Consider the following 22,598-nt stretch of genomic DNA (forward strand, 5'->3'; position numbering starts at 1 on the left):
GGGCTAACAGCAGGAGCTCACCCCACTCCCCAGATTTGAACTGCCAACCTGTCAGTCAACAAGTTCAGCAACTTAGCGGTTTAACTTGCTGTGCCACCAGGAGCCCTGATTGACTTGGCTATATAACAATAAATAGATAGACAAATCTATATAAATAACAATGTCATGTTTGTTTGTGGGATTAGCATAACTCAAAAACCACTGGACGAATGGACACCAAATTTGGACACAAGGCACCTCTCAGGCCAACGAGTGACCATCACTCCTAAAAACACTGAAAAACACAACAAAAGGGACTTCAAAAGCAAAAAAACAAAAAAAAACCACATTACAACTCATGCGCAAAACCACCTATATAAACAAACACACATATATAATTGTTGGGTTTCATCCCTGACTGCACAAGTCTCCAGCCCTCAATGAGTAGATTTATTTGCCGTGTCAGAACAACCAGTCTAACAGAACAAAGCAAACAAACAGAAAAGTACACAACTTGTGAGTTTGGTAGCTGGTTAAATGTCCTTTGACCAGTATCTGGCCACTTGGAGTGCTTCTGGTGTTGCCGCAAGGAGGTCCTCCCTTGTGCATCATGTGGCAGGGCTCAGGGTGCATTGCAGCAGGTGGTCAGTGGTTTGCTCTTCTCCCCACTCGCATGTCGAGGATTCTACTTTGTAGCCCCATTTCTGAAGGTTGGCTCTGCATCTCGTGGTGCCAGAGCGCAGTCTGTTCAATGCCTTCCAAGTCACCTAGTCTTCTGTGTGCCCAGGGGGGAGTCTCTCATTTGGTATCAGCCATTGGTTGAGGTTCTGGGTTTGAGCCTGCCACTTTTGGACTCTCGCTTGCTGAGGTGCTCCAGCGAGTGTCTCTGTAGCTCTTAGAAAACTATGTCTAGATTTAAGTCGTTGACGTGCTGGCTGATACCCAAACAGGGGATGAGCTGGAGATGTCTCTGCCTTGGTCCTTTCACTATTGGCTGGTACCCCCTGCCACTTTTGGACTCTCGCTTGCTGGGGTGTTCCAGCGAGTGTCTCTGTAGCTCTTAGAAAACTATGTCTATATTTAAGTCGTTGGCGTGCTGGCTGATACCCAAAGAGGGGATGAGCTGGAGATGTCTCTGCCTTGGTCCTTTCACTATTGGCTGGTACCCCCTGCCACTTTTGGACTCTCGCTTGCTGGGGTGTTCCAGCGAGTGTCTCTGCAGTTCTTAGAAAACTATTTCTTGATTTAAGTCATTGACGTGCTGGCTGATACCCAAACAGGGGATGAGCTGGAGATGTCTCTGCCTTGGCCCTTTCACTATTGGCTGCTACTCCCCAGCGGATGTCAGGTGGTTCAATACCGGCTAAGCAGTGTAATTTCTCCAGTGGTGTAGGGCACAGACACCCTGTGATAATGCGGCATGTCTCATTAAGAGCCACATCCACTGTTTTAGCGTGGTGATATTAGTTCCACACTGGGCATGCATACTCAGCAGCAGAGTAGCACAGCGCAAGGGCAGATGTCTTCACTGTATCTGGTTGTGATCCCCAGGTTGTGCCAGTCAGCTTTCGTATGATATTGTTTCTAGCGCCCACTTTTTGTTTGATGTTCAGGCAGTACTTCTTGTAGGTCAGAGCACGGTCCAGAGTGACTCCCAGGTATTTGGGTGCGCTGCAATGCTCCAGTGGGATTCCTTCCCAGGTGATAATCCTCAGAGCTCGGGATGCTTCTCTGTTCTTGAGACGAAAGGCACATGTCTGTGGTTTAGATGAGTAGATAGACTAGATAGACTTAGGGATTCCTCCCAATTTCCTGTAGTTGAGTTGGTTAAGAAGGGGTTAAGAAGGGGGCATTGCCCTTTGCGTGGTACTATCTCCTCCTCATTTGAATACCAAGGAATGTAATCCTATAAGGAAAACGGAACTTCCTCTTTTAAAGGTATTTTTATTGCCCTGGCCTGGGCCAGGTGGCCTGTCTCCATTTTTCAGGCTCTCTTCCTTTTCATAGAATCATAGAATCAAAGAGTTGGAAGAGACCTCATGGGCCATCCAATCCAACCCCATTCTGCCAAGAAGCAGGAATATTGCATTCAAATCACCCCTGACAGATGGCCATCCAGCCTCTGCTTAAAAGCTTCCAAAGAAGGAGCCTCCACCACACTCCCTCCGGGGCAGAGAGTTCCACTACTGAACGGCCCTTCTCACAGTCAGGAAGTTCTTCCTCATGTTCAGATGGAATCTCCTCTCTTGTAGTTTGAAGCCATTGTTCCGCGTCCTAGTCTCCAGGGAAGCAGAAAGGAAGCTCGCTCCCTCCTCCTCCCTGTGGCTTCCTCTCACATATTTCTACATGGCTATCATATCTCCTCTCAGCCTTCTCTTCTTCAGGCTAAACATGCCCAGCTCCTTAAGCCGCTCCTCATAGGGCTTGTTCTCCAGACCCTTGATCATTTTAGTCGCCCTCCTCTGGACACATTCCAGCTTGTCAATATCTCTCTTGAATTGTGGTGCCCAGAATTGGACACAATATTCCAGGTGTGGTCTAACCAAAGCAGAATAGAGCATGGGTAGCATTACTTCCTTAGATCTAGACACTAGGCTCCTATTGATGCAGGCCAAAATCCCATTGGCTTTTTTTGCCGCCACATCACATTCCTGGCTCGTGTTCACCTTCCTCCCCACGAGGACTCCAAGATCTTTTTCACACGTACTGCTCTCGAGCCAGGCATTGTCCCCAATTCTGTATCTTTGCATTTCATTTTTCTGCCAAAGTGGAGTATCTTGCTTTTGTCACTGTTGAACTTCATTTTGTTAGTTTTGGCCCATCATCTCTCTAATCTGTCAAGATCCCTTTGAGTCCTGCTCCTGTCCTCTGGACTATTGGCTATCCCTCCCAATTTGGTGTCGTCTGCAAACTTGATGATCATGCCTGTGGATTCATGCAATGATGGATCTGGACCAAACTTGGCACGAATACCCAATATGCCCAAATGTGAACACTGGCGGAGTCTGGGGAAAATAGACCGTGATATTTGGGAGTTGTAGTTGTTGGGATTTATAGTTCACCTACAATCAAAGAGCATTCTGAACTCAACCAACAATAGAATTGGGTCAAACTTCTCACACAGAATCCCAATGACCAACAGAAAATACTATGTTTTTGGATGGCCTTTGGCGACCCCCCTGAAACCTCCTCATGACCCCCCCAGGGGTCCCGACCCCCAGGTTGAGAACCACTGCCTTAGATGATAGCTCAGTGAAGCTAGTGAGCTCCAAGAACCTTTCCTATCCAGAATGGATTTCTTTTCTCTTTAATAAACATATTATTTTTGATCCTATGAGTTGTGGATCTGCAATCCTGTTCCATCCTGCTGAATGGAAGTCAATCCTTGCTCACTAACAGCTCTCGATTCCCAACAATAAGCAAATATATACACACATATATGCACACACAAAACACATATACACAGAAAGGGGAAGGAAGGAAGGAAGGAAGGAAGGAAGGAAGGAAGGAAGGAAGGAAGGACATAAAGTGAAAGAAGGAAGGAAAGAAAGAGGGAGGGAAGGAAGGAAGGAAGGAAGGAAGGAAGGAGAAAAGGAAATAAAGTGAAAGAAGGAAGGAAAGAAAGAGGGAAGGAAGGAGAGCAGGAAGGAAGGAAGGAAGGAAGGAAGGAAGGAAGGAAGGAAGGAAGGAGAGAAGGAGAGAAGGAAATAAAGTGAAAGAAGGAAGGAAAGAAAGAGGGAAAGAAGGAAGGAGAGAAGGAAGGAAGGAAGGAAGGAAGGAAGGAAGGAAGGAAGGAAAGAAGGAAATAAAGTGAAAGAAGGAAGGAAAGAAAGAGGGAAGGAAGGAAGGAGAGAAGGAAGGAAGGAAGGAAGGAAGGAAGGAAGGAAGGAAGGAAGGAAGGAGAGAAGGAAATAAAGTGAAAGAAGGAAGGAAAGAAAGAGGGAAGGAAGGAAGGAGAGAAGGAAGGAAGGAAGGAAGGAAGGAAGGAGAGAAGGAAATAAAGTGAAAGAAGGAAGGAAAGAAAGAGGGAAGGAAGGAAGGAAGGAGAGCAGGAAGGAAGGAAGGAAGGAAGGAAGGAAGGAGAGAAGGAAATAAAGTGAAAGAAGGAAGGAAAGAAAGAGGGAAGGAAGGAAGGAAGGAAGGAAGGAAGGAAGGAAGGAAGGAGAGAAGGAAGGAAGGAAGGAAGGAAGGAAGGAAGGAAGGAAGGAAGGAGAGAAGGAAATAAAGTGAAAGAAGGAAGGAAAGAAAGAGGGAAGGAAGGAAGGAGAGAAGGAAGGAAGGAAGGAAGGAAGGAAGGAAGGAGAGAAGGAAATAAAGTGAAAGAAGGAAGGAAAGAAAGAGGGAAGGAAGGAAGGAAGGAGAGAAGGAAATAAAGTGAAAGAAGGAAGGAAAGAAAGAGGGAGGGAAAGAAGGAAGGAAGGAAGGAAGGAAGGAAGGAAGGAGAGAAGGAAATAAAGTGAAAGAAGGAAGGAAAGAAAGAGGGAGGGAGGGAGGGAAGGAAGGAGAGAAGGAAATAAAGTGAAAGAAGGAAGGAAAGAAAGAGGGAGGGAAGGAAGGAAGGAACGAAGGAAGGAAGGAAGGAAGGAAGGAGAGAAGGAAATAAAGTGAAAGAAGGAAGGAAGGAAAGAGGGAAGGAAGGAAGGAGAGAAGGAAATAAAGTGAAAGAAGGAAGGAAAGAAAGAGGGAAGGAAGGAAGGAGAGAAGGAAATAAAGTGAAAGAAGGAAGGAAAGAAAGAGGGAAGGAAGGAGGGAACGAGGGAACAAGAGAAGGGAGAAAAGAGAGAAAGGTAGAGAAGGAAGGAGAGAAGGAAACTGTTCAGGCCAACAAGTGACCATCACTCATAAAAACACTGGAAAAAAACAGCAGAAGGGACTTTTAAAGCCAAAAAAATATTATTACAACGCATGCGCAAAACCACATATATAAATATATACATATACATATGCATGCACACATATATACACACAAAGCACACATGGGCCACAGCAACGCATGTCAGGGGATGGTTAGTATATAATAATACAAAATAAATAAACTAAAAGCTGGGTTGTTGTAGGTTTTTCGGGCTATATGTTCTAGAAGCATTCTCTCCTGACATTTCGCCTACATCTATGGCAAGCATCCTCAGAGGTTGTGAAAGCCTGTGACAAAATAAAAGCTGTTTAACTCAAATCAACACAGTCAATTTAGAGTCAGAGTAAGTTTATCAAAGACTTTTTAATGTGGTATTGATACCATACTAAGCAGGTGTCTAGATGCAAGAGGTAAATAACAACACGGCAACAATAGGATGTATTAAAACGGTTTATGCATGAAAAACTTGCGCAAAGACACCCCACAGGTAGAACACATGGTTGCAGTGCATGAGAGGAAGAATAGAGTCCCAAAGAGTGAGGGAAAAAGGCAGATTCCTCTGCTTTCTCTCACATGGAGGTCTCAATGGGAGAAGCACCCTACTGATGAATAAAACTACATTTGCATAACCTGGTAGTCCAGTGGTTCTCAACCTGGGGGTCGGGACCCCTGGGGGGGGGTCACGAGGTGGTTTCAGAGGGGTCACCAAAGACTATCCAAAAACGTATTTTCTGTTGGTCATAGGGGTTCCATGTGGGAAGTTTGACCCAGTTCTATCATTGGTAGGGATCAGAATGATCTATAAATCCCAGCAACGAAAACTCTCAAATGCAAGGTCTATTTTCCCCAAACTCCACCAGTGTTCTCTGGATCTAGATGAACTACATCTCCAAAACTCAAGGTCAATGCCCACCCAACCCTTCCAGTATTTTCTGTTGGTCACGGGAGTTCTGTGTGGCAAGATTGGTTCAATTCCATTGTTGGAGTTCAGAATGCTCTTTGATTGTAGGTGAACTATAAATCCCAGCAACTACAACTCCCAAATGACAACATCAATCCCCTGCCAACCCCACCAGTATTCAAATTGGGGCATATCACATATTTGTGCCAAATTTGGTCCAGTGAATGAAAATACATCCTGCATATCAGATATTTATATTATGATTAATAACAGTAGCAAAATTGTAGTTGTGAAGTAGCAAAAAAAAAAAATATTATGGTTGGGGGTCACCACAACATGAGGAACTGTACTAAGGGGTCGCGGCATTAGGAAGGTTGAGAAACACTGTGGTAGTAGTTACAATACCAGATCAATGCTGGCTTATTGAATAGCCTTAAAAGTACACAGCAGGAAGCTTGCGGACAGAGCTAAGGTAGTGAATGCCTGCGGCCAGGCCCGTAGCGAGGGGGGGGGGTTTAGGGGTTCAACCCCCCCCCCCCGAAATGTTTCAGATTTTTTTAAAAAAACCTGGTTTACTCGTGAATTTTAACTGGTGAACCCAATCCCCCTGCTGCTAAGTCTATGAGATGCAAAAAATCAAGAGCCCCCCCAGAACTGCAAGCACGATCTCAAGCAAGTATTAGCAATTTATTCACACTGTCATTACTTGCAGCAATAGCTGATGTAGTTGTTCTAATACAGCTGTACCAGGAGCTCCAGCTTTATTTGCTTTGTAGGAAATGTTTGGTTGCAGTCCTAGGTTTCAGGGACTCTGCAGATAGGTGGCTTCTTTGGTTGCAGTCATAGAGCAAGTCACCTGTCCATCATGGTTAAGTTTTGGTCCCGCCCCTTGCTCAGGGCAATTGGGAAGGGAGCCATTTTTAGTTAGTCTCAGCAAGGAAAGCTTATGTATAGGATGTGTGCAAGCTTCCCCTGTACAAAAGCTTCAACCCTTAAGACCTTCCGGGGAAGAAAAGTCTTAAGAGTCTCCAAAGAATCTCCAGGAAAACAGCCCTAAAGACCAATGAACTCCAGCTGGAGAACATCTACTGCCTTGCTGGTAGGTCCACTCGGCGTTCGAGACGCAGTTCGACCTGGTAGCGGAGCCCACATCAGTAAGGGTTAGATTACAGTCAGCCTGGGAGAAGTTAAAAAGGGGATTTTCCTTTAAAGAAGAAGTTATTGAAGACAGTTGCCTGTCCTTCGTGGGCAAGATTAGGAATTCACCAGTTGCCTAAAAGCTTGGAATCATAGAATCATAGAATCAAAGAGTTGGAAGAGACCTCATGGGTCATCCAGTCCAACCCCCTGCCAAGAAGCACGAATATTGCATTCAAATCACCCCTGACAGATGGCCATCCAGCCTCTGCTTAAAAGCTTCCAAAGAAGGAGCCTCCACCACACTCCGGGGCAGAGAGTTCCACTGCTGAACGGCTCTCACAGTCAGGAAGTTCTTCCCAATGTTCAGGTGGAATCTCCTCTCTTGTAGTTTGAAGCCATTGTTCCATTGCGTCCTAGTCTCCAGGGCAGCAGAAAGGAAGCTTGCTCCCTCCTCCTCCCTGTGGCTTCCTCTCACATCTTTATACATGGCCCTCATCATATCTCCTCTCAGCCTTCTCTTCTTCAGGCTAAACATGCCCAGTTCCCTAAGCCGCTCCTCATAGGGCTTGTTCTCCAGACCCTTGATCATTTTAGTCGCCCTCCTCTGGACATATTCCAGCTTAGAGTCAATATCTCTCATTTGCTTAACTTGACTGAAGACAAGAGACGTTTCTGTTTGATTGTTCACTAATAAAAGACTTTGTTGTACTTCTCAAGCCATCTAAAGACTGTTTGTGGTGGAAACCTCTGAGAGCTTCTCTTTAGGCCCCCTGGCTTCCCGCTGGGCAAAGGTTGCACATCCTGTTCTAAAGACAATTATTTACAGGCCCAGCGCAAGACAGAACAGTAGTGATGCAACCAAGTGGGGGGGGGGGTGTTGAATGCTCTCATTAAGGAGGCCAGACTTGGTGGAGGTGGTTGACAAGGGCGGAGCTTCAGGCTATTGAAGGCTGCTCTGCCCCATGCTGCGCTCTTTGCTTCAGCGTGAGCTAGGAGGCAGGTTTCAACCCCCTCCCCCGTGAAATTTTCAACCCCCCCCCCCCCGAAAATTTCAATCCCTCCTGAATTTTTTTTTTTCTGGCTACAGCCCTGCCTGCGGCTTAAAGACGTTTGAGACCAACAAAGGTACACTGCCACCCCCACTTTCTCCCTTTTAGGAAATACACATGCATAGTAAAGATCAAAGAATTCACTTACTAAGAAAAGTTTGCATGATGTAAAGTCATGCAGGTAACAGATCTTTCGGTTAAATTCACAGCAATGAGTAAGGCCTTAACGATGGTAAGCAGCAAGCCTCTCTCCTCCAAACAGTCACATCCCAAAAGGTAGCAAAACAGAGCAAAGCAGAGCAAAAAGAGCACATGGGCAAGTGGAGTGCCTCAGGGTTCCATCCTGGGCCCCGGTCCTGTTCAACATCTTTATTAATGTCTTAGATGAAGGGCTAGAAGGCAGGATCATCAAGTTTGCAGACGACACCAAATTGGGAGGGAGAGCCAAGACTCCAGAGGACAGGAGCAGGACTCAAAGGGATCTCGACAGATTAGAGAGATGATGGGCCAAAACTAACAAAATGAAGTTCAACAGGGACAAATGCAAGATACTCCACTTTGGCAGAAAAAATGAAATGCAAAGATACAGAATGGGGGATAATGCCTGGCTCGAGAGCAGTACGTGTGAAAAAGATCTTGGAGTCCTCGTGGGGAGGAAGGTGAACATGAGCCAGGAATGTGATGTGGCGGCAAAAAAAAAGCCAATGGGATTTTGGCCTGCATCAAGAGGAGCCTAGTGTCTAGATCTAGGGAAGTCATGCTCCCCATGCTCTATTCTGCTTTGGTTAGATCACATCTGGAATATTGTGTCCAATTCTGGGCACCACAATTCAAGAGAGATATTGACAAGCTGGAATGTGTCCAGAGGAGGGTGACTAAAATGATCAAGGGTCTGGAGAACAAGCCCTATGAGGAGCGGCTTAGGGAACTGGGCATGTTTAGCCTGAAGAAGAGAAGGCTGAGAGGAGATATGATAGCCATGTATAAATATGTGAGAGGAAGCCACAGGGAGGAGGAGGGAGCAAGTTTGTTTTCTGCTTCCTTGGAGACTAGGACGCAATGGAACAAGGGCTTCAAAGTACAAGAGAGGAGATTCCATCTGAACATGAGGAAGAACTTCCTGACTGTGAGAGCCGTTCAGCAGTGGAACTCTCTGCCCCGGAGGGAGTGTGGTGGAGGCTCCTTCTTTGGAAGCTTTTAAGCAGAGGCTGGATGGCCATCTGTCAGGGGTGATTTGAATGCAATATTCCTGCTTCTTGGCAGAATGGGGTTGGACTGGATGGCCCATGAGGTCTCTTCCAACTCTTTGATTCTAGGATTCTATGAATTTACTTACTAAGAAAAGCTTGCATGATGTAAAGTCATGCAGGTAACAGATCTTTTGGTTATATTCACAGCAATGAGTAAGGCCTTAAGCCTCTCTCCTCCAAACAGTCACATCCCCAAAGGTAGCAAAACAGAGCAAAGCAGAGCAAAAAGAGCAAATGGGCAAATGGGGAGAGATGCGACGTGCCCCAAACACCTTCAGAGATGGTAGAAAACTCATTAGCTTACGTGCATATTTAAATCAGGTCCAATAAACTTTGAGGAGGTCACATTACAGCAGGAATGTGTGTGAGATTGCATCTACCCAACATCTACAGGCAGGGCCCAAGGGGAGGCCGTGCTCCATGCTCCATGCACCTTGCACCTTGCGCAGGAGGAGAGCAACAAACAGGGACTGGCGCAAGGACTATCTCTCTCGGAGGGGAGCAAAGAGCAGGGCCCGCTCCCTTTTATCGCTCCCAAACTCCTAGAAAGGAGGCGGGCTTGCAAATGGTCACGTATGCCCGTGCAAATGTCACATGGAGGTACCATAAAGCAGACAAGAAGAAGGAAGACTAGGAGACTAGGACGCAATGGAACAATGGCTTCAAACTACAAGAGAGGAGATTCCATCTGAACATTAGGAAGAACTTCCTGACTGTGAGAGCCGTGAGAGCCGTTCAGCAGTGGAACTCTCTGCCCCGGAGTGTGGTGGAGGCTCCTTCTTTGGAAGCTTTTAAGCAGAGGCTGGATGGCCATCTGTCAGGGGTGGTTTGAATGCAATATTCCTGCTTCTTGGCAGAATGGGGTTGGACTGGATGATGGCCCAGGAGGTCTCTTCCAACTCTTTGATTCTATGATTCTATGAAAGGCAGAGAGGGGATGCACCATTGTTTACCTCTAACAAGGGGGGGGGGTTGGGCTGGATGTCCTCTGGGGGTCCCTTCTATGACTCTAGGTGGGATGAGTGCAGGGCTTTGAAGGAGGAAAGGTTTTCGGAGGGAGGGAGAGAAGGACAAGAGGGATCCTCTCACCTCTGCAGAAGTCTACTTTATACTTTGCCACTATGGAGAACTCTACAGAGGGACCACCAAACGCAGCATTGCCCAAACATGAATCAAGGAGCATCAAAGGCACTGCAGACTAAGTCAACCAGAGAAGTCAGCCATAGCAGAGCACCTGATGAACCAACCTGGACACAGCAGATTATCTCAGAACACAGAAATGCTGGACCACTCTCATCAACATAACGTCAGACTACACAGAGAAGCCACTGAAATCCACAGGAAGCAGGTGGGCAATGTCAACAGAAAGGAAGAAACCATGAAAATGAACAAAATCTGGCTCCCAGTATTAAAAAAAAACTTTAAAATCATAACAGTAAATAAAGAACAAAACTCAAAACTCTCGGGAACTCCAGACAAGAAACAATCAGGGCCAGCTAATCACCTCTCAACAAAGGATTCTCCCAGTGAGTAACAAGCCAGATCTTGAAACTGCTGGGCCATTCAATGCTAATTAAGATGGCCAATTGAAACATTCACGCTTACATCCAACAAACAAGAGTTCTTTCTTTCTCCCACCCTGGACATTATTCCACAGATATAGAAACCCAATTTTCCTAGTTTCCAACAGACCTCCCAACCTCTGAGGACACCTGCCAGAGATGGAGGTGAAATGTCAGGAGAGAATGCTTCTGGAACACAGCCAGACAGCCCAGAAAACTTACAACCACCCAGAAAGACTGTTGGTGGGTGTTAAGGGGTCTTCGCTTAGGGTTTCAATGGCATTGCTCCTATTGAAGGCTTTTGTGTCTCAGCCGAGAGATAGAAGCAGGACTAAAACACCCTCAAAACAATCCTCCTCAGGAAAAGTGGTGAAGGGGAAGCCAAGGCCTGGAGTGGAGAGGGATCTCTAAAGGCCATCCACTCCAACCCCCTCCTTCCCTTCCGTCTGTTCTTCCGTCTGTCCTTCCTTCTGTCCATCCTTTCAATCCTTCCTTCTGTCCTTCCTTCCGTCTTTCCCTTCTTCCCTCCTTCCTTCCATCCTTTCATCCTTCCTTTCTTCCCTCCTTCCTTCCTTCCTTTCCTCCTTCCTTCCTTCCTTCCATCCATCCCTCCTTCCTTTCCTCCTTCCTTCCTTCCTTCCTTTCCTCCTTCCTTCCTTCCTTCCATCCATCCCTCCTTCCTTTCATCCTTCCTTTCCTCCTTTCCTCCCTCCTTCCTTCCTTCCTTCCTTCCTTCATTCCTTTCGTCCTTCCTTTCTTCCTTTCATCCTTCCTTTCCTCCTTTCCTCCCTCCTTCCTTCCTTCCGTCCATCCTTCCTTCCTTTCTTCTGTCCTTCCTTCCGTCCTTCATTCCCTGCTTCTTTTCTTCCTTCCTTCCTTCCTTCCATCTGTCCATCCTTCCTTCCTTCTGTTCTTCCTTCCTTGCTTTCCTACTTTCTTCCCTCCTTCCTTCCCTCCGTCCATCCCTCCTTCCTTTCGTCCTTCCTTTCTTCCCTCCTTCCTTCTGTCCTTCCTTCCTTCCTTTCCTCCTTTCTTTCTTCCTTTCATTCTTCCATCCTTTTTTCTGTCCTTCCTTCCTTCCTCCCATCCTTCATTCCTTCCTTCTTTTCTTCCTTCCTTCCTTTCTTCCTTTTGTCCGTCCTTCCTTCCTTCCTTTCGTCCTTCCTTTCTTCCTTTCTTCCTTCCATCCTTCCTTCCTTTCTTCTGTCCTTCCTACCTTCCGCCCTTCATTCCCTGCTTCTTTTCTTCCTTCCTTCCTTCCATCTGTCCATCCTTCCTTCCTCTTGTTCTTCCTTCCTTCCTTTCCTCCTTTCTTCCCTCCTTCCTTCCCTCCGTCCATCCCTCCTTCCTTTCGTCCTTCCCTCCTTCCTTCTGTCCTTCCTTCCTTTCCTCCTTTCTTTCTTCCTTCCATCCTTCCATTCTTTTTTCTGTCCTTCCTTCCTTCCTTCCAGGTGGGGTCCACCAACCCGGGCAGGTGTGTCTGAGAGTGGTAATGGGGAAATGCCTCTGGCTGACAGCCTTGCACGCCTGACTCTAGAGGAGGCATGGACCAACTTTGGCCCTCTTTCCAGGTGTGTTGGACTGCAACTCCCACCATTCCTCACAGCCTCAGGCCCTTTCCTTTTGCCCCTCAGCCGCTTAAGCGGCTGAGGGGCAAAAGGAAGGGTCCTGAGGCTGTGAGGAATGGTGGGAGTTGCAGTCCAACACACCTGGATGGCTCAGGTTGGCCCCTGCCTGCCCTAGAGCATGGGCAGAGTGTGCTAAAGGGACACCCCTCCCTCCCTCCGGAGTTTCCCCTTGGGCCAAGCCCCCTCCCCCCCCCCGACCCCCGACCCCCTTTCCCCGTGCCCCTGTCACTCACTCACGCGTCCGCTGTGCGCCTCCCTCGGAAGTGCCCTCCCGCAGGTGTCTCGACGGAGCCTTCATACCTGGCCGGAGGGGCGTGGCGAGGGCGGGGGGCCAGGGCGGGCGGGGATTGGCTGCCGCAGGGAAGGGGGCGGGGCCTGGAGGGACCTGAAGGCACGGAGAGACCCGCCCGGAGGGTGAGAAAGTGGCCCCAGGACCTCCTTTACCTGGAATAGGCTTCCCTGGTGGGAGGGGGCGAGGCCAGGAGGGACAGGAGAACCCTTCCCCTTGACTCAGAGCAGAAGAAAGACCCCCAACCCACCCACTTCTGACTCCGAAGGGTTTGGCTTCGGGGTCTCTCTCCTTGGCCGGAAGAGTCCAGGGAGGTCGCCTATCTTCTCTGGAGGTTGGAAGGCCATCTGTCGGGAGGGCTTGGATGGTGTCTCCCTGCCTAATGACATGAAGAAGGGGGTTGGAGTCTATGAGAACTTGAGAAGGTTGTCTCACCAAGTCAAGGAAGAGTCTGGATGTCCACCTGTCGGGAGATATCAAGGGTGGCTTCTGATCTGGTAGAATGGAGTTGAACTGGGTGGCATCCCATAGATTCATAGAATGCTAGAGTTGGAAGAGACCACATGGGCCATCTAGTCCAACCCTCACCATAAAGAAGGGGGTTGAACTGGATGGCCCTTGGGAGCCCTTCCCAACGCTAGGAGTCTATGAGAAGGTTGTCTCACCAAGTCAAGAAAGAGTCTGGATGTCCACCTGTCGGGAGATATCAAGGGTGGCTTCTGATCTGGTAGAATGGAGTTGAACTGGGTGGCATCCCATAGATTCATAGAATCCTAGAGTTGGAAGAGACCACATGGGCCAGCTAGTCCAACCCTTACTATGAAGAAGGGGGTTGGAGTGGATGGCCCATGGGAGCCCTTCCCAATGCTAGAAGTCTATGAGAAAGTTGTCTCACCAAGTCAAGAAAGAGTTTGGATGTCCACCTGTCAGGAGATATCAAGGGTGGCTTCTGATCTGGTAGAATGGAGTTGAACTGGGTGGCATCCCATAGATTCATAGAATCCTAGAGTTGGAAGAGACCACATGGGCCATCTAGTCCAACCCTCACCATGAAGAAGGGGGTTGAACTGGATGGCCCTTGGGAGCCCTTCCCAACGCTAGGAGTCTATGAGAAGGTTGTCTCACCAAGTCAAGGAAGAGTCTGGATGTCCACCTGTCGGAAGGGATCAAAGGTGGCTCTTTCTGTCCTGGAGAGAGTGTGGTGGAAGCAGAGTGTGGATGGCCATCTGTCAGGAGTGCTTTGAATGCACTTTTCCTTCTTATAGGCAGAAAAGGATTGGACTGGGTGGTCTTTTGGAGTCTCTTCCAAATCTACGATTCTCGAGGGTTGGACTGGATGGCCTTTTGGAGCCCTTCACCTATCTTCTCTGGAGATTGTCAGGACATCTGTCAGGAGGGCTTGGATGGTGCCTCCCTGCCCAATGACATGAAAAAGGGGGTTGGACTGGATGGCCCTTGAGAGCCCTTCCCAATGCTAGAAGTCTATGAGAAGGTTGTCTCACCAAGTCAAGAAAGAGTTTGGATGTCCACCTGTCGGGAGATATCAAGGGTGGCTTCTGATCTGGTAGAATGGAGTTGAACTGGGTGGCATCCCATAGATTCATAGAATGCTAGAGTTGGAAGAGACCACATGGGCCATCTAGTCCAACCCTTACTATGAAGAAGGGGGTTGGACTGGATGGCCCTTGGGAACCCTTCCCAACGCTAGGAGTCTATGAGAAGGGAGGCCCACCAAGTCAAGGAAGGGTTTGGATGTCCACCTGTCGGAAGGGATCAAAGGTGGCTCTTTCTGTCCTGGAGGGAGTGTGGTGGAAGCAGAGCCTGGATGGCCATCTGTCGGGGGTGCTTTGAATGCACTTTTCCTTCTTCTAGGCAGAAAGGGATTGGACTGAGTGGTCTTTTAGGGTCTCTTCCAAATGTATGATTCTCGGGGGTTGGACTGGATGGCCTTTTGGAGCCCTTCACCTATCTTCTCTGGAGACTGGCAGAACATCTGTCGGGAGGGCTTGGATGGTGCCTCCCTGCCCAATGACATGAAAAAGGGGGTTGGACTGGATGGCCCTTGGGAGCCCTTCCAATGCTAGGAGTCTATGAGAACTTGAGAAGGGTGTCTCACCAAGTCAAGGAAGAGTTTGCATGTCCACCTGTTGGGAGGGATCAAAGGTGGCTTCCTGTCTGGGAGAATGGAGTTGAACTGGGTGGCATCCCATAGATTCATAGAATGCTAGAGTTGGCAGAGACCACATGGGCCATCTAGTCCAACCCTTGCCATGCAGGAAAAGCACCATCAAAGTACCCCTGACAGATGGCCACCTTCAATCTCTAGTGCAATATAGGTTGCCTGGGAGTCCAGTGGAGTCTCCATCTCTGTTCAGAGGGCTTGGGTGGTGCCTCCCTGCCTCATGATAGGAAGAAGAACTATGAGAGAAGGCTGTTCAGCAGTGGATCTCTCTTTCTGCGTGGTGGAGGCTCCTTCTTTGGAGGCTTTCAAGCAGAGGCTGAGTGGCCATCTGTCGGGGGTGCTTTGAATGCACTTTTTCTGCTTCTAGGCAGAATGAGGTTGGACTGGATGGTCTTTGAGGGTCTCTTCCAAATCTATGATTCTAGGGGCTGGACTAGATGGCCTTTGGGAGCCCTTCCCAACACTAGGATTCTATGAGAAGGGTGTCTCACCAAGTCAAGGAAGAGTTTGGATGTCCACCTGTCAGGAGATATCAAAGGTGGCTTCCTGTCTGGGAGAATGGAGTTGAACTGGGTGGTAATCCATAGATTTATAGAATGCTAGACTTGGAAGAGACCACATGGGCCATCTAGTCCAACCCTTGCCCTGCAGGAAAAGTACCATCAAAATACCCCTGACAGATGGCCACCTTCAATCTCTAGTGTAATATAGGTTGCTTGGAGGTCCAGTGGAGTCTCCATCTCTGTTCAGAGGGCTTGGGTGGTGCCTCCTTGCCTGGCAGAAGGGGGTTGGGTTGGATGGCCTTTGGGGTCTCTCCCCACTCAAGGAGTTTGCGGTTCTACACAAGGTACTGAGGGCTGGGGAAGGGGCCGGGCCCAGAGATGGAGGTCCCTGCCGGACATGCTCCCTCCTCTTTCCTTGGGCCCACTTTCTGCACCCCGTAAATGAGACCAGCGACATCATACCCATAAAGTCATTAGCCTGATGCAATGGTCCAGATAAGATTAGATGTGTGTTTGTTGGGTCAACTCTTTGGAGGACTACCTTTCCCAGCACCTGCTGGCTCTGCTGGGGGATGATGGGAGTTGTGCTCCAGCACCCAGAAGGAACTGTTCCCAAGGCTTTTGGACGCTGTGGCCCTGGCCTTTCATTTGGCAGCACTTTTTGCTGCCTTCAGTGATTCTGTTATCATTTCAATCACAAGCCATGCAATCTATCCTATCAAGGCAGAGATCTGGAGTTGCTGGTGCAAGAACCAAGGGCAGCGCCTTGACCCTGCAGGAGAGGGAACCTTGTTGCAGAGCGCTTGCAGCCGAGGCCGGGACGCCTTGTTCCTTTGCCGCCTGAGGACTCCCCGCCCGGGACAAGGTCCTGTTCCCCGCCACAATAATCTCTCTTTTATGGCCTGGCAAAGATCAGGCTTCACGCCTGGGGAGTGTTTGCTGAGGCAAGACGGTGAGGAAAGGGGGAAGGGGGCTCTCTTGCTTCAGAGGCAAAGTCTGCATCCCTCTCTGGTCTCTCTCTCTCCTTTCAGGCGGCTGTTCTCTACCTGGGACCTTACCCTGGAGTAAAGGCCTTTTCACTTGGTGGAGTCTCCTTCCTTCCTTCCTTCCTTCCTTCCTTCCTTCCTTCCTTCCTTCCTTCCTTTCTTCCTTCCTTCCTTCCTTCCTTCCTTCTTTCCTTCCCTGGGGTTTTTAAAGCAGAGGCTGGATGGCCATCTCTCGGGAGGGCTTGGGTTGTGTCAGAATGAAGTTGGACTGGATGGCCTTTGGGGGTCCCCTTCCAACACTAGCATCCTATGATTGATTGATAGATTGATAGATAGATAGATAGATAGATAGATAGATAGATAGACAGACAGACAGACAGACAGACAGACAGACAGACAGACAGATAGATGCGTTGCGTATTCCTGCATGGCTTAAGGGGGTGGACTGGAAGGCCTTTGGGGGTCCCTTTCCAACTCTAGACTCCTATGATAGATAGATAGATAGATAGATAGATAGATAGATAGATAGATAGAGTCTTCCTGCATGGCCTAAGGGGGTTGGACTGGATGGCCTTTGGGGGGATCCCCTTCCAACACTTTCAACACTAGCATCCTATGCTTGATAGATAGATTCAATAACTCAGTCATTGTGTCTTCCTGCAGGACCAGTGGACTGGATGGCCTTTGGGGGTCCCTTTCCAACTCTAGACTCCTATGATAGAAAGATAGATAGATAGACAGATAGATGGATGGATGGATAAACAGACAGACAGACAGACAGCTAAGTTCATGCATTGTGCCGGCATGGCTGAAGGGGGTGGGCTGGGTGGCCTTTGGGGTCCCCTTCCAATTCTAGGATTCTATGATTGATTGATTGATTGATTGATTGATTGATTGATGTATTGTGTCTTCCTGTATGGCCTAAGAGGGGTTGGACTGTATGGCCTTTGGGGGTCCCCTTCTAACACTTTCAATACTAGCATCCTATGCTAGATAGGTAGATGGATGGATGGATAGATGGACGGACGGACGGACGGACGGACAGACAGACAGACAGAATACTTCACTCACTGTGCCTGCATGGCTGAAGGGGGTGGGCTGGGTGGCCTTTGGGGTCCCCTTCCAATTCTAGGATTCTATGATTGATTGATTGATTGATTGATTGATTGATTGATTGAATTATTGATTCAGTAAGCCTTCAACAGTTTGCTCAATAGTTGGGAATTTTGAGAGCTGAAGCCGAAGTCCGAGGGTTTATTCGTCAGTGTTTTCAAGCCAAGGAATGTGGCCATTGGGTTTCCACAACGGAGCCATAGGGGCAGGCGAGGAAGCCCTTCCACCCCACGGCCTCCCCTGCCCCCAAAGCCAACAACCAATGCCAGAAAGGGCTCTTCCTGGCCAGTTCGCATTACCAGAGCCCACTCTTCGTCCTGGGAGAAATGGTGAGGAGGAGCAATCCTCTGAGCAAGTGATGTTTTCCTGGTCTCTTCAGAGCAGACAACGCTGCCATAGAATCAACTTCAGCTCTCAAGATGCCTGTGTTCCTGGAAGAGTTCTGTCTTGGAAAGTTCCTGTTTTCATGCGATGGATTTATGCCTGTGTTCCTGACTTCATGGATTTCCTGTACTTTGCTATCTTGGACTATTGATCTTTGTATCTTTGGACTACTAGCACCTTTTCTACTGCTGTTTGGGAAATGCCCTTTCCTCCTTTTGCATATGCTTTGTGTAAATCAACTGCTGTAGTTAGCTAGGACTGGACTCTGTGTGGTGCTGGGGGAAAGGTGTTCCAGGGCTAGAGGGCAACGCTCGGACTGGATGGCCTTTAGGTGCCTCTTCCCATCTAGGCAGTCATTTAGACCTGCCCATCATCTCCCAAAATGATGCCCTTGCTAAGAGGCAGGGCAACCCTTTGTGTTCAGTAGCTTCAGCTGAAGATGGAGACTCCAAGGCTGGGCAGGTCCAAAGGTGATCCTCATTGGAACTGCTGGGGGGGGGGGAGGAATAAAAGAACCCCCACTGCTCCTCCCATTGCCAGCCTTGCCCTTCTATGGTGTGTTTGCAAAGGTTTAAGTGTCAAAAAGCAAAGGGAATGTGGCATGCGCCGAGGGCATGTTGCCTGAACATTATGCACTAAGGAAAGCGACCTGCCCGTCTCCCTGGCACGAAGGCTGCCTTTTGCTTTCCCAGGGTGCAAGATCCAGAGGAATGAGCATGCTGTCCCTGAGAAAGCCAATGGGCAAAACAAGAAGGGCATTCAAGGCAGAGGCACTGATTGATTGCGAGAAGCAATGGAGGGGAAAGGTCCCCTCAGTGCTCGTGCCTCCGTTTCCGAGCCATTAACTCAGCTAGGCCAAGGAACACAGTGCTTGGCTGGTCAGTCCTGCTCGCTCGCTCACTCCAGCCACCCTTGGAGGGCCCTCCTTTAATGGCCCTCGGTCGGTCACTTCTGGGTCCAGGGAGGGGCCTGCGAGGTAAACTCTGTTGGAGAAAAACAATCCCACATGCTCGGTCCCTGTCTCTGTTTTTCCTTGTCTCCCTGCTTGTTTATGACACTCCAAATCACATTTGCATGCACCTGCTTCCTTTTGGGCCGGGGGGGGGGGGCGCTACATGAACAAAAGCATGTCCCCATTTTTCTTTGATGCCTAACAGGAGCAGGATTCAAATGATCTTGACAGATTAGAGAGATGGGCCAAAACTAACAAAATGAAGTTCAACAGGGACAAATGCAGGATACTCCACTTGGGCAGAAAAAACGAAATGCAAAGAGACAGAATGGGGGACGTCGAGAGCAGGACGTGTGGAAAAGATCTTGGAGTCCTCGTGGGGAACAAGTTAAACATGAGCCAGGAATGTGATGTGGCGGCAAAAAAAGCCAATGGGATTTTGGCCTGCATCAAGAGGAGCCTAGTGTCTAGATTTAGGGAAGTCATGCTCCCCATGCTCTATTCCGCTTTGGTTAGACCACACCTGGAATATTGTGTTCAATTCTGGGCACCACAATTCAAGTCCCATCCCGCAGACCGCAAATTTTGAATGCGTCCACCTGAGGGTGGGTGACTGGGACAGAATAGGGATTCTGCTAGTGTACCGTCCACCCCGCTGCACTACAGTCTCCCTACCTGAGCTAGCGGGGGTAGTCTCGAGCCTGGCGTTGGAGTCTCAATGGCTTCTTGTGCTGGGAGACGTCAATATCCATGCCGAGGCAACCCTCACAGGAGCGGCTCAGGACTTCATGTCTGCCATGGCAACCATGGGGCTGTCCCAACAAATATCTGGCCCCACCCACTGTGCTGGACATACATTGGACTTGGTTTTCTGCCAGGGTTGGGAGCAGGGTGGCGGTGTGGAGGAGTTGTCTATCTCTCAGTTGCCATGGACTGACCACTTCCTGATCAGATTTAGGCTTACTGCGCCCTCTAACCTCTGCAAAGGTGGAGGACCCATTAAGATGGTCCGCCCCAGGAGGCTTATGGATCCGAATGGATTCCTGACGGCTCTTGGGGATTTCCCCACCACCTCGGTAGGTGACCATGTCGAGGCCTTGGTCGCTCTCTGGAATGGGGAGATGGCCAGGGCAATTGACATGATCGCTCCGGAGCATCCCCTCTCAAGTAGCCGAGCTAAACCAGCTCCTTGGTTCACTGAGGAGCTGGCAGTGATGAAGCGAAGGAAGAGGGAACTAGAGAGCGTGTGGCGTTCGGATCCGAGCGAGTCAAATCGAGCACGGTTTGTGTCCTTTCTAAGGGCATATGCCGCGGCAATAAAAGCTGCAAAGAAAACTTTCTTTGCGGCCACTATTGCGTCTGCAAGGAACCGTCCGGCGGAGTTGTTTCGGATTGTCAGAGGTCTTTTAACTCCCGCCACCTCAGGCGGGAGCCCTGACAATTCGGTCACGCGCTGTGAAGCATTTGCTCGGTTCTTTGCAGACAAAGTCGCCTTGATCCATTCTGGGCTGGACGCCATGTTAAATGCAGTCTCTGAGGATGTGACAAGAGCACCTGCTTGTCCTATTTTGATGGATTCTTTTCAGTTTGTGAAGCCCGAGGATGTGGACAAGATACTTGGAGGAATGAGGCCCACCACGTCCATCCTAGACCCCTGCCCATCCTGGCTTCTGAGGGAGGCCAGAGGGGGATTGGCTGAGTGGGTAACGGTGGTGGTTAATGCCTCCCTTCGGGAAGGCAAGATTCCAGCGAGCTTAAAACAAGCTATTATAAAACCGCTGTTGAAGAAACCATCATTGGACCCCACTAAATTTGACAACTTTCGGCCTGTTTCCAATCTCCCCTTTTTGGGCAAAGTCATGGAAAGCGTGGTGGCCTCACAACTCCAGGTATTCTTGAGACACACGGATTATCTGGATTCGGCACAGTCTGGTTTCAGACCGGGACATGGTACCGAGACGGTCTTGGTCGCCTTAGTGGATGATCTGCGCCGGGAGCTAGACAGGGGGAGTGTGTCCCTGTTGGTGCTCCTGGACCTCTCAGCGGCCTTCGATACCGTCGACCACGGTATCCTTCTGGGGCGCCTTGCGGAAATGGGTCTTGGGGGCACTGCTTTGCAGTGGCTCCAGTCATTTCTGGAGGGCCGTACCCAGAAGGTGTTATTGGGGGACTCCTGTTCAACACCACAGCCTTTGACCTGTGGGGTTCCTCAGGGCTCTATACTGTCCCCCATGCTGTTTAACATCTACATGAAGCCGCTGGGTGAGATCATCCGGAGTTTCGGGGTGCGGTGTCATCTGTACGCAGATGATGTCCAACTCTGTCACTCCTTCCCACCTGCTACTAAGGAGGCTGTCGAGGTCCTGAACCGGTGCCTGGCCGCTGTAACGGTCTGGATGAGGGCGAACAAACTGAAATTAAATCCAGACAAGACAGAGGTACTCCTGGTCAGTCGCAAGGCCGAACAGGGTATAGGGTTACAGCCTGTGCTGGATGGGGTTGCACTCCCCTTGAAGGCGCAGGTTCGCAGCTTGGGTGTGACCCTGGATTCATCGTTGAGCCTGGATCCCCAGGTTTCAGCGGTGACCAGGGGAGCATTTGCACAGCTTAGGCTCGTGCGCCAGCTGCGCCCGTACCTTGGGAAGTCTGACTTAGCCATGGTGGTACACGCTCTGGTCACATCCTGCCTTGACTACTGCAAAGCTCTCTACGTGGGGCTGCCCTTGAAGACGGCCCGGAAGCTTCAGCTAGTCCAGCACGCGGCAGCCATGTTACTAACAGGAGCGGGTCGCAGGGAGCACACAACGCCCTTGTTGTCCCAGCTCCACTGGCTGCCGATTTGCTACCGGGCCCAATTTAAGGTGCTGGTGTTGGCCTACAAAGCCCTAAACGGTTCCGGCCCAAAATACCTTTCGGACCGCATCTTGGCCTATGAGCCCACGAGGGCCTTGAGATCGTCTGGGGAGGCCCTTCTCTCGATCCTGCCTGCTTCACAGGCACGTCTGGCGGGGACGAGAGAGAGGGCCTTCTCGGTGGTGGCCCCCCGGCTGTGGAACACTCTCCCCGCAGACATCAGACAGGCGCCCTCCCTTATGTCTTTCCGTAAAAGCTTAAAGACATGGCTATTTGAGAAGGCATTTAACTAAGTGCTACAATAATTTGGTAAAGACGACTGGAACGGAATATGGATTATGAGATTGGTTACGATTCTACTTTGAGACGGAGCGGATTTTTTAGTGTAACTATATAACTGTTGTATTATGGATATGTTGTTATTTTGTTATTGCCTTTTGTAAATTGCCTTTTATATGTTGTACACCGCCGTGAGTCGCCCTAGGGCTGAGAACGGCGGTCAACAAATGCAGCTAATAAATAAATAAATAAATAATAAGAGAGATATTGACAAGCTGGAATGTGTCCAGAGGAGGGCGACTAAAATGATAAAAGGTCTGGCGAACAAGCCCTATGATGAGCGGCTTAAGGAGCTGGGCATGTTTAGCCTGAAGAAGAGAAGACTGAGAGGAGATATGATAGCCATGTATAAATATGTGAGAGGAAGCCACAGGGAGGAGGAGGGAGCAAGCTTGTTTTCTGCTTCCCTGGAGACTAGGACGCAATGGAACAATGGCTTCAAACTACAAGAGAGGAGATTCCATCTGAACATGAGGAAGAACGTCCTGACTGTGAGAGCCGTTCAGCAGTGGAACTCTCTGCCCCGGAGTGAGTGTGGTGGAGGCTCCTTCTTTGGAAGCTTTGAAACAGAGGCTGTATGGCCATCTGTCAGGGGTGATTTGAATGCAGTATTCCTGCTTCTTGGCAGAATGG

Source organism: Anolis sagrei, chromosome 6, assembly GCF_037176765.1.
Source record: "Anolis sagrei isolate rAnoSag1 chromosome 6, rAnoSag1.mat, whole genome shotgun sequence".
NCBI lineage: Eukaryota > Metazoa > Chordata > Lepidosauria > Squamata > Dactyloidae > Anolis > Anolis sagrei.